The sequence below is a fragment of the Triticum aestivum genome, chromosome 2A, assembly GCF_018294505.1.
Source record: "Triticum aestivum cultivar Chinese Spring chromosome 2A, IWGSC CS RefSeq v2.1, whole genome shotgun sequence".
In the NCBI taxonomy this organism is placed as follows: domain Eukaryota; kingdom Viridiplantae; phylum Streptophyta; class Magnoliopsida; order Poales; family Poaceae; genus Triticum; species Triticum aestivum.
In genome coordinates this window covers 103215277-103226829 of record NC_057797.1, presented here as the reverse complement: position 1 = coordinate 103226829, position 11553 = coordinate 103215277, and positions in this window count along the sequence as shown.

Genomic DNA, 11553 nt, shown 5'->3' with positions numbered 1-11553 from the left:
TTTTGGTAGAATTTTTGGAGAAGTGTAGATATGAATTTCACCAAATTTGGCAAATCTGGTCCAAACTTGCAGAGAGTAAAATTTGAAAATTTTGAAAAGAAGAAGAGTGGATCAAGATGGTTCTAGGTTGTGGGTACTAAGGACTATCCAGGGGAGTTGGTTTGGGCTCAAGGATCAAAGGCATTAGGGTACTTGCTTTGAAAATCACTCAAGCTCAAAATAATTGGCAGAAATGATTTGAGAGATAAAATAATTGAAATAAAATCCAAAACTTGTTTGGACTTGTTGAGACAGAGAATTTAGATTGTTCAAAGGTGGAGGGAAGGATTTTGAGAAGATTTACTGTAGGAGACATGGTAAAACCATGGGTAGTTTTCAAGATAAGAAAAACCTCAAAATTCATAGAGTTCTTTTTATAAGAAAAAGAATAATTTCCAAAAATATACTTTGAGAAGGGAACCATCAGAGAAAGAATTTTAAATGATCAAACACCATAGTTTGAAGAAGATACAAAAATAAAAATCCTTGCCAAAGAAGTTTTTAAGAGGAAGGTTTTCTGGAAAAAATTTAAATGGCCTCTTTTCAAAAACCAACAAAGTTTTTGCTGAAAACCAAATGAAATTTTTGGAGTGTCACAGCGTGGAGACCAGGCGTAGGGGTCATCAGTGCTTTATCAGACAAGTGCCCAACTAGTTATATTATATTACATGGCTAGTAAGAAACATCTTCCAGAGAGAATAGTTCCGTCAAGGGTTCCTTTCGCTAGGAGGCATGCCCTAAGGTGCATGTCCGGACTGCGTGAAGAGATTCCGAGAAAAAAAAGCATCTAGGGGCGCATAAAATGAGTAAAAAGATCATCTTTTATTTCACCGACCGAATATTCCCTTAAGAACGCTAGCTTTCGGCTTCACCCAGTCTGAGGTACATATCCGGCTGACCCAGCAGTAACAATCGCAGAGGTGCTCCCTTTACCGCCTAGCCGAACAATCGGGAACGTAGGGGTGACCACAGGAGCCAGGCAACCCAGCTTGGCCAAAACTTAAGTCATATAGATGCATATAATGGTGAAGAAAAAGGTACATGCGGAAGTTTGACGCATGTGTTGGGTGTGAAGCCCGTATAAATAAGCTTCTGTTAAAGAAGCCCCCAGGTTTAATGAGCGCGAGTGGCGCGTCACTATATGAGCCTTTAAGGGCTATAAAAGAAAAAATGGGAAGGAGAGAAATGTAAGACAGAAAAATGCAAAAAAGAATGGACAGAGGAAGGAGACGAACACAGAGTCCGGGGCTAGGCATAGAATCTTGGAGACGGGTGGCGTTCCACGGGTTCGGCTCGAGTCAGTTGTTTGACGCATCTCGCAGGCGGTACGCCCCACCAGTCAGGACTTGGTCGATTATGAATGGACCTTCCCACTTGGGCTTGAGTTTGTCCTTTTTCTTATCCGGCAGGCGTAGAACTTTGGCTCGTACTTCTCTGCTTTGATATCTTCGGGCCTGCTGTTGACAAAATGCGGAACAGGCTTTTGCCACGTCACGCTCCTCCTCCAAGGCGTCCAAGTTGTCCTGCCGATCGAGCTCGGCTTCTCTTTCTTCGTACATGCGCACTCTAGGTGAGTCATGAATTATGTCACAGGGCAGAACTGCTTCTGCACCGTACACCATAAAAATGGTGTGTATCCGGTGGTGCGATTTGGCGTGGTCCGCAGCCCCCATAGCACGGAGTCGAGCTCCTCTACCGAGTGCGTATTAGATTCCTTGAGGGACCGCACTAGTCTGGGTTTAATGCCGCTCATGATAAGACCATTTGCACGTTCGACCTGGCCGTTGGTTTGTGGGTGATAGACGGAAGCATAATCGAGCTTGATGCCCATGTTTTTGCACCAGAGTTTTACCTCGTCGGCGGTAAAGTTTGTACCGTTGTCAGTTATGATGCTGTGGGGGACGCCATAACGGTGTACAACCCCGGATATGAAGTCTATCACAGGTCTGGATTTGGCCGTTTTACCAGGCTTGGCTTCTATCCATTTGGTGAACTTATCCACCATGACCAGTAAGTATTTTTTCTTATGGGTCCCACCTTTAAGGGGTCCAACCATGTCAAGCCCCCAGACCGCAAAAGGCCAGGTGATGGGTATAGTTTGGAGTGCGGTGGGTGGCATATGGCTTTGGTTGGCAAAAAGTTGGCAACCAGCGCATCGTTGGACTAGGTCCTGAGCGTCTGCCTGGGCCGTCGGCCAATAAAAACCAGTACGGAAAGTCTTGCTAACAAGGGACCGAGCAGCAGCGTGGTGACCACCGAGTCCGGCATGAATTTCAGCCAGAAGGTTCCGCCCTTCCTCTTCGGAGATGCACCTTTGAAGGACTCCCGTAGTGCTTTTTTTATAAAGCTCTCCCTCATGGACTCTATAGGCTTTAGATCGCCGCACTATGCAGCGGGCCTCGTTTTGGTCCTCCGGGAGTTCCTGCCTAGTAAGGTAGGCTAGGAATGGTTCTGTCCACGGGGCGATAACCGCCATTATTACGTGGGCTGAAGGTGTAATTTCATTGGCAGAGCCTCCACTTGTGTCAGATTGTTCGGCGTCGAGTGGTGCGGCTGGGTTCGGGCTGTTATTTGCGGGTTCCCCCTCCCATGCTGTGGATGGCTTGAACAATCTTTCAAAAAAGATGTTGGGGGGACTGCATCGCGTTTTTCTCTGATGTGTGCTAGGACGTCCGCCGCTTGATTGTTTTCTCGGGCTATATGGTGAAACTCCAGCCCTTCGAACCGAGCTGACATTTTTAGGACGGTGTTGCGGTAAGCTTCCATTTTGGGGTCCTTGGCGTCGAAGTCTTCGTTTATTTGGGATATCTGGAGGTTTGAATCCCCGCGTACCTCTAGGCGCTGGATACCCATGGATACTGCTATCCGGAGGCCATGTAGGAGGGCCTCATATTCGGCTGCATTGTTGGAATCCATGTACATGATCTGGAGCACATATTGGACTGTGTCTGCTGTGGGGGACGTCAAGACGACGCCGGCCCCCAGTCCGGCCAACATTTTGGAGTCGTCGAAATGCATAATCCAGTTTGAATATGTGCCGTACTCTTTAGGGAGCTCGGCCTCCGTCCATTTTGCGACGAAGTCGGCCAAAACTTGCGATTTAATAGCTCGACGTGGCTTATAGGTTATATCGAACGGGAGAAGCTCGATGGCCCATTTTGCAATCCGGCCCGTTGCATCGCGGTTGTTGATAATATCGTTTAGTGGCACTTCTGAGGCTACTGTTATGGAACACTCTTGAAAGTAGTGTCGTAGCTTCCGGGATGCCATGAATACCGCGTATGCAATCTTTTGATAATGCGGGTGCCGTGATTTGCATGGAGTGAGGACAGTGGACACGTAGTAGACCGGCCTTTGAAGGGGGAATTTGTGTCCGTCCGTTTCCCGCTCGACACCGAGCACTGCGCTGACAACTTGGTGTGTTGCTGCAATGTACAATAACATTGGTTCGCCGGTGTTTGGCGCGGCCAGGACTGGGTTTGTTGCCAATATGGCTTTTATTTCGTCAAGTCCGGCCGTGGCGACATCCGTCCATTCGAAGTGTTCGGTGCGCCGAAGGAGGCGATAGAGGGGTAGTGCCTTTTCTCCCAAACGAGAGATGAAGCGGCTTAAAGCCGCCACGCATCCGGTTAATTTTTGTATTTGTTTAAGGTCCTTTGGGACATCCAATTGTGACAAAGCTCGGATCTTGGCTGGATTTGCTTCAATTCCTCTACCGGATACAATGAAGCCCAAGAGATTTCCGGCTGGAACGCCGAAGACGCATTTTTCCGGGTTGAGCTTGATGTCATATGTTCGGAGGTTATCGAATGTAAGCCTCAAGTCGTCTACTAGAGATTCGACATGTCTTGATTTGACGACCACATCATCCATGTACGCCTCCACTGTTTTGCCGATCTGGTTTGCCAGACATGTCTGGATCATGCGCTGATATGTTGCGCCGGCGTTTTTCAGCCCGAAGGGCATTGTGTTGAAGCAGAATGGGCCGTATGGTGTGATGAATGCTATTGCAGCTTGGTCTGATTCTGCCATCTTGATTTGATGGTAACCGGAGTATGCGTCGAGGAAACACAACGAATCGTGTCCTGCGGTGGCATCGATAATTTGATCGATACGGGGGAGGGGGAAGGGATCCTTTGGGCAAGCCTTGTTAAGGTCTTTAAAATCGACACACAGGCGCCAGTATTTATCCTTCTTTGGTACCATCACTAGGTTTGCTAGCTAGTCCGGATGTTTTATGTCTCTGATGAATCCAGCTTCCAATAGCTTGGCTAGCTCCTCTCCCATAGTCTGTCTCTTGGGTTCGGAAAAACGCCGAAGGGCTTGTTTGACAGGTTTAAATCCTTTTAGGATATTTAAGCTTTGTTCGGCCAGCCTGCGTGGGATCCCTGGCATGTCTTAAGGGTGCCAGGCGAAGATGTCCCAGTTCTCTCGTAGGAACTCTCACAGTGCGGCGTCTACATCAGGGTTCAGTCATGCCCCGATGGAAGCTGTTTTATTGGGGTCCGTTGGATGGACCTGGAATTTGACTATTTCGTCAGCTGGTTTGAAGTATGTGGATTTGGATCTCTTGTTGAGTATCACATCATCCCTGTTAACCGTGGAGCGCAGCGCAGTTAGTTCCTCGGCCGCTAAGGCTTCGGATAGCGCCTCAAGGGCTAATGCGGCCGTCTTGTTTTCGGCGCAGAGTGCTATGTCCGGATCACTAGCTAGAGTGATAATTCCATTCGGCCTGGGCATCTTAAGCTTCATGTACCCGTAATGGGGTATTGCTTGGAAGATTGTGAATGCTTCCCGCCCTAGTAAAGCGTGATATCCGCTCTTAAACGGGGCCACCTGAAACGTGACTTCTTCGGACCTGTAATTATCCGGCGTGCCGAACACCACATCTAGTGTGATTTTTCCTGTGCAGCACGCTTCCCGACTGGGGATTATTCCTCTAAAGGATGTGCTGCTTCGCTCGACGCGGTTCCAGTCTATTTCCATTTTTTGAAGGGTTTCCTCATAAATGAGGTTCAGTCCGCTGCCTCCATCCATGAGCACCTTGGCGAGGCGAAAGCCGTCCACTATGGGACTGAGGACCAATGCGGCTGGTGCTCGGGCTGTTCGGAATCTAGGTTCATCACTTGCGTTGAAGGTAATGGAAGTGTCACTCCATGGATTTATTGTTGCAACTTGATAGACTTCGGCGAGGCTGCGGAGTGTTCTTTTTCGCACATTGTTTGATGCGAAAGTATCGAAGACTGTGAGAACGGTACTGATGTCCTTGGGCTGGCTTTCTGCGGCCTCCGGAATTAAGAGGTCCTCGCCGATTTTGTCCACCTGCCGGAGTATCCAACATGCTCTAAGGCTGTGAGTTGGTGTGGCGTCCTCTGTACTGTGAATTCTACAGGATCCATCAAGCCATCTTTCCAGTACGGTTCCATGCCCTGTAGAGGGTTTTGGCTTTTTGGTGTTTATCCCGGGTGTCCTATGATGATGCACCCTCTTAGTTCGGATGGGATTACTATTCAAGGCTGGATTATCCCAAAATTTTATTTCAGTTTTCCAGGCGCTTTCCATCGCACAGTATTTTTGTACTATGGACGCCAAGTCAGCGAAGCGTGTAATATCACGACGACTGCCGGTGTTGAGGATTCCCTTGTCCGTGCAATTACTATAGAAAATTGAGATTGCGTCTCCCTCGCGGCAATCCTTTATCCTGTTCATAACCAGGAGGAACCTGGCACAGTAATGGTGTACTGTTTCCTCAGGCCTCTGCTTGATTTGGGAGAGATCGCTTATGATTGGGTGGGCAGGTGTCGTTGAATCTGAAACCTCACCCAATCCAAGATTCGGAGGCCGAAGAGTTTTCGAACTCTGAAGTTCGGATTCTTGGGTGTTATCCAATGAATCTGGCCCATTGCCTGATCCTAAGCTCAGGTCTTGAGTTACATCCTCCCCTTCGCGGGTATCCGGCTTGGAGGGGTCGGGAATTCGGACGTAGCTAGTCCTTAAAATAGATGAAGGGTCGCCGCACTTGCGCCCCTACCATGGCAACGTGGTGGGTGACTTGGGGAGAGTTAATTTCTCTTAGATCGGGTTTAAGCCCAACCTGGTCGTAATCTGTAGCGACCCCCAGGGCGGCAATGCGATCCAAGAGCTCGTTTACGGAAGAGAGCTCCATTGGATCTAGCTGCTCGGCGAGCTCCGAGCTGACGTGTAGGTTGCTTTTGATGACCCGAGAGGTCACCGTCGGCGCAACAGCCGAACAGGCGGTCATGAGGAAACCACCTAACCGGAGAGTTTGGCCGACAGCCAAGGCTCCCTTAGCAATGGCGCCGTCTTTAAAGACGGGAGGAGGCATCCTTCCTGATTGCGACGGCACAGAGGAACTCTCAATGAAAGCACCAATGTCGGTGTCAAAACCAGCGGATCTCGGGTAGGGGGTCCCGAACTGTGCATCTAGGCCGGATGGTAACAGGAGGCAGGGAACATGATGTTTTACCCAGGTTCGGGCCCTCTCGATGGAGGTAAAACCCTACATCCTACTTGATTAATATTGATCATATGGGTAGTACAAGAGTAGATCTACCACGAGATCAAGGAGGCTAAACCCTAGAAGCTAGCCTATGGTATGATTGTTGTATATGGAGTTGATTGCCTACGGACTACAACCCTCCGGTTTATATAGACACCGGATAGGGTTAGGGTTACATAGAGTCGGTTACAATGGTAGGAGATCTTGAATATCCGCACCGCCAAGCTTGCCTTCCACGCCAAGGAAAGTCCCATCCGGACACGGGACGAAGTCTTCAATCTTGTATCTTCTAGTCCAGGAGTCCGGCTGAAGGTATAGTCCGGCTACCCGAACACCCCCTAATCCAGGACTCCCTCACTCCCCCTCTCTTGTGGAGATCTATTCGATGTAATCTTCTTTTTGCGGTGTGTTTGTTGAGACCGATGAATTGTGGGTTTATGATCAAGTCTATCTATGAATAATATTTGAATCTTCTCTGAATTCTTTTATGTATGATTGGTTATCTTTGCAAGTCTCTTCGAATTATCCGTTTGGTTTGGCCAACTAGATTGGTAGTTCTTGCCATGGGAGAAGTGCTTAGCTTTGGGTTCGATCTTGCGGTGTCCTTACCCAGTGACAGAAGGGGCAGCAAGGCACGTATTGTATCGTTGCCATCGAGGATAACAAGATAGGGTTTATTTGATATTGCATGAATTTATCTCTCTACATCATGTCATCTTGCTTAAGGCGTTACTCTGTTTTTAACTTAATACTCTAGATGCATGCTGGATAGCGGTCGATGAGTGGAGTAATAGTAGTAGATGCAGAATCGTTTTGATCTACTTGTCACGGACATGATGCCTATATACATGATCATGCCTAGATATTCTCATAAGTATGCTCAATTCTGTTAATTGCTCAACAGTAATTTGTTCACCCACCGTAGAATACTTATGCTCTTTGGAGAAGCCACTAGTGAAACCTATGGCCCCCGGGTCTATTCTCATCATATCAATCTCCATCACTTTAATCTTTCTTTGCTTTTTTACTTTGCTTTTACTTTTTACTTTGCATCTTTATACCAAAAATACCAAAAATATTATATCTATCAGATCTCACTCTCGTAAGTGACCGTGAAGGGATTGACCACCCCTAATCGCGTTGGTTGCGAGTAGCTATCGCTTTGTGCAGGTACGAGGGACTTGAGCGTGGGCTCCTACTGGATTGATACCTTGGTTCTCAAAAACTGAGGGAAATACTTACGCTACTCTGCTGCATCACCCCTTCCTCTTCGGGAAAACCCACGCAAGCTCAAGACGTAGCACAAATTTACTTGGAACGGAAGGTAGATACCGCATATAAGAAGGTATAGTGGACTCATCTGGAATAACTTTGGGGTTTAAGGGATTGGATGCACAAGCAGTATTCCCGCTTAGTATAGGTGAAGGCTAGCAAAAGACTGGGAAGCGACCAACTAGAGAGCGACAAATAGCCATGTACATGCATTAAAATTAATAAACATTGGATGCAAGCATGAGTAGGATATAATCCACCATGAACATAAATATCGTGAAGGCTATGTTGATTTGTTTCAACTACATGCGTGGACATGTGCCAAGTCAAGTCACTTAAATCATTCAGAGGAGGATACCACCCTATCATACCACATCATAACCATTTTAAAAGCATGTTGGCACGCAAGGTAAACCATTATAACTCATAGCTAATCAAGCATGTCACAAGCAACTATGATCTCTAATTGTCATTGCGAACATGTTTATTCATAACAAGCTGAATCAAGAATGATGAACTCATCATATTTACAAAAACAAAAGAGGTCAAGTTCATACCATCTTTTCTCATCTCAGTCAGTCCATCATATATCATCATAATTGCCTTTCACTTGCACGACCGAATGATGTGAATAATAATAAGAGTGCACGTGCATTGGACTAAGCTGGAATCTGCGAGCATTCAATAAACAAGAGAAGACAAAGCAATATGGGCTCTTTTGTCAGATAAATAATAATGGATATAAGATCCCTTTCAACAATTTAATCATGGTCTTCTCCTACTGACCCCCAAAGAAAACAAAATAAATAAAACTATTTACACGGGAAAGCTCCCAACAAGCAAAAAGAAGAACATGAAATATTTTTGGGTTTTCTTTTTGATTACTACTATAAGCATGGAAATTAAATTAATTAAAAGCTACAACTAATTTTTTTGTTTTTCTTAAGGTTTATTTGACACACAAGAAGAAAGCATAAAAGGAAATAAACTAGCATGGATGATACAATGAAAAAGTATGAGCACCGACATCTAGCAATGAGTGTGTGTGAACATAAATGTAATGTCGGTGAGAAATACGTACTCCCCCAAGCTTAGGCTTTTGGCCTAAGTTGGTCTATGGCCACAACTGGCCTGGCTGATATCCATAATAATAGGTGTTGGGGTCGTACTACGATGAGGACGAAGAAGGCTCCGATTGCCACTGGCTGGCAATCATCTCCGGATCCCAATGATAGTTAGACTGTCGTGAAGGATCAAATTGTGGTTCCGGTAGGCGTGAATAGCCGTCAACGGAACAAGGTATGTGCCTACAGTCAAATCAAACAAAGAAGGAGCAGGCAAGTTAATAGTCTCAGGATGATGTTTATTAAAGAACAATTGATATTTAAGCTCTCCTGCCCTATTCTTAAAAATAAAATCATGTGCCACCGTACTTTTATAATCTAGATAAACACGAGGAAGCACTTTTTCTTCCTTCTCAGCATGTCTAATAGGTATGTTAAAATGTGCAGCTAGGCGTGTAGCATAGATGCCTCCAAAGATGGGGCCCTTTGTACGGTTCAGACTTAACCGTTTAGCAATAATACCGCCCATACTAAAAGTGTTATCACTATATAAACCGTGGAGCAGAATAATTATTTCAGGGATACTAAGGTTTCCACAGTTTCCGCGTCCAATTAAGTAGCGACTAGCAAATAATGCAAAGTAACGTAAAACAGGAAAATGTATGCTAGTGATTCGTGCATCGGAAACCTTCCTAGTTTCTCCTACAGTGATAGTATAAATAACCCCCTCCACATCATCATGATGTGGTTCTTCTGCCTTGCCCCCAAAAGGGACTAAACAAATCCGACAGAAATCATAAAGTGACATCTCCTTATGCTCATCATATAAATGAAACTCCACCGTATGTGGTGAGTTCCTAGAATGAAAATGAAAGTTTTGCACAAAGGTATTTGTGAGTAAGAGATACTGATCGCATTGGTCGTGGAGGAAAGCGGTGAGGCCTGCATTATGAGCCAATTCATGAAAATCTTCATAAATCCCGGCTGCTCTCAAGAAATCCTCGGAAGGCCATTCACATGCCCGAACCTCCGTGGTGCGCGGCAAATTATACTTAGGCTTCGGTGCCTTTTCCTTCGAGCTTTGGCTCGATGAGCCCCTCAATAATCTCCTCATCATTTTCAGAAAAATTCTGAAATTTTTAGCAACTTCAAAATAAAAGTAAACCAAACTCAATAATATTGATAGCAACTACTCCTACAAGTGCCTAGGGCCTATATCATGCATCAAAACTACTTTTGACCATATAATTTTGACATGCAAGCTCAAGAACAGGGTCACCTAAGCAGCAAAAATTTGCAATGAATAAAACACTAGAACAAAAACTAATTGGACCAATGGAGGAGTCACATACCAAGGTACAATCTCCCCAAGCAGTTTTGTGAGAGGTGCTTTGAGCAAGGAGATCGAAAATGGCAGCAAAGATGGCTGGAACTCGTGCTTGAGTTGGTTTTTCATGTTTGTGGGAGGAAGAAAAGAGGATGGGTGCAAGAATAAGTGGAGGAGGGCCACCGTGGGCCCACGAGACAGCGGGGCGCGCCCTAGGGGGGTGGGCGCGCCCTCCACCCTCATGGCAAGGTGGTTGGCCCCCCTGGTGTGTTCTTTGTTCCATAAATCCTCAAATATTCTAGAAAAAAATCATATTTAATTTTTAAGGCATTTGGAGAACTTTTATTTTCGAGTTATTTTTATATTGCACGGATAATCAGATAACAGATATAAAATTATTTATTTTTACTTTATTTCAACTAAATAACAGAAAGTATAGAGAGGGTACAGAAAGTTGTGCTTCTAGTTTCATCCATCTCATGCTCGTCAGAAGGAATCCACTAACAAGGTTGATCAAGTCTTGTTAATAAACTCATTCCGATTAACATGAAACAGGAGAAATTTTGAATAACGCTAGGTTACCTCAACGGGGATATGCACATCCCCAATAATAAGTATATCATATTTCTTCTTGACAGTAGGAAGAGGAAATTCAAAACCTCCAAATATAATCGATGGAATTTTTCCGATAGAATTGATACTATGAACTTGAGGTTGTTTCCTTGGAAAGTGTACCGTATGCTCATTACCATTAACATGAAAAGTGACATTGCCTTTATTGCAATCAATAACAGCCCCTGCAGGATTAAGAAAAGGTCTTCCAAGAATAATAGACATACTATTGTCCTCGGGAATATCAAGAATAACAAAGTCTGTTAAAATAGTAACGTTTGCAACTACAACAGGCACATCCTCACAAATACCGACATGTATGGCAGTTGATTTATCAGCCATTTGCAAAGATATTTCAGTGGGTGTCAACTTATTCAAGTCAAGTCTACGATATAAAGAGAGATGCATAACACTAAAACCGGCTCCAAGATCACATAAAGCAGTTTTAACATAGTTTCTTTTAATGGAGCATGGTATAGTAGGTACTCCTGGATCTCCAAGTTTCTTTGGTATTCCACCTTTAAAAGTATAATTAGCAAGCATGGTGGAAATTTCAGCTTTTGGTATCTTTCTTTTATTTGTAATAATATCTTTCATGTACTTAGCATAAGGAATGGTTTTGAGCATATCAGTTAATCGCATACGCAAAAAGATAGGTCTAATCATTTCAGCAAAGCGCTCAAAATCCTCATCATCCTTTTTCTTGGATGGTTTGGGAG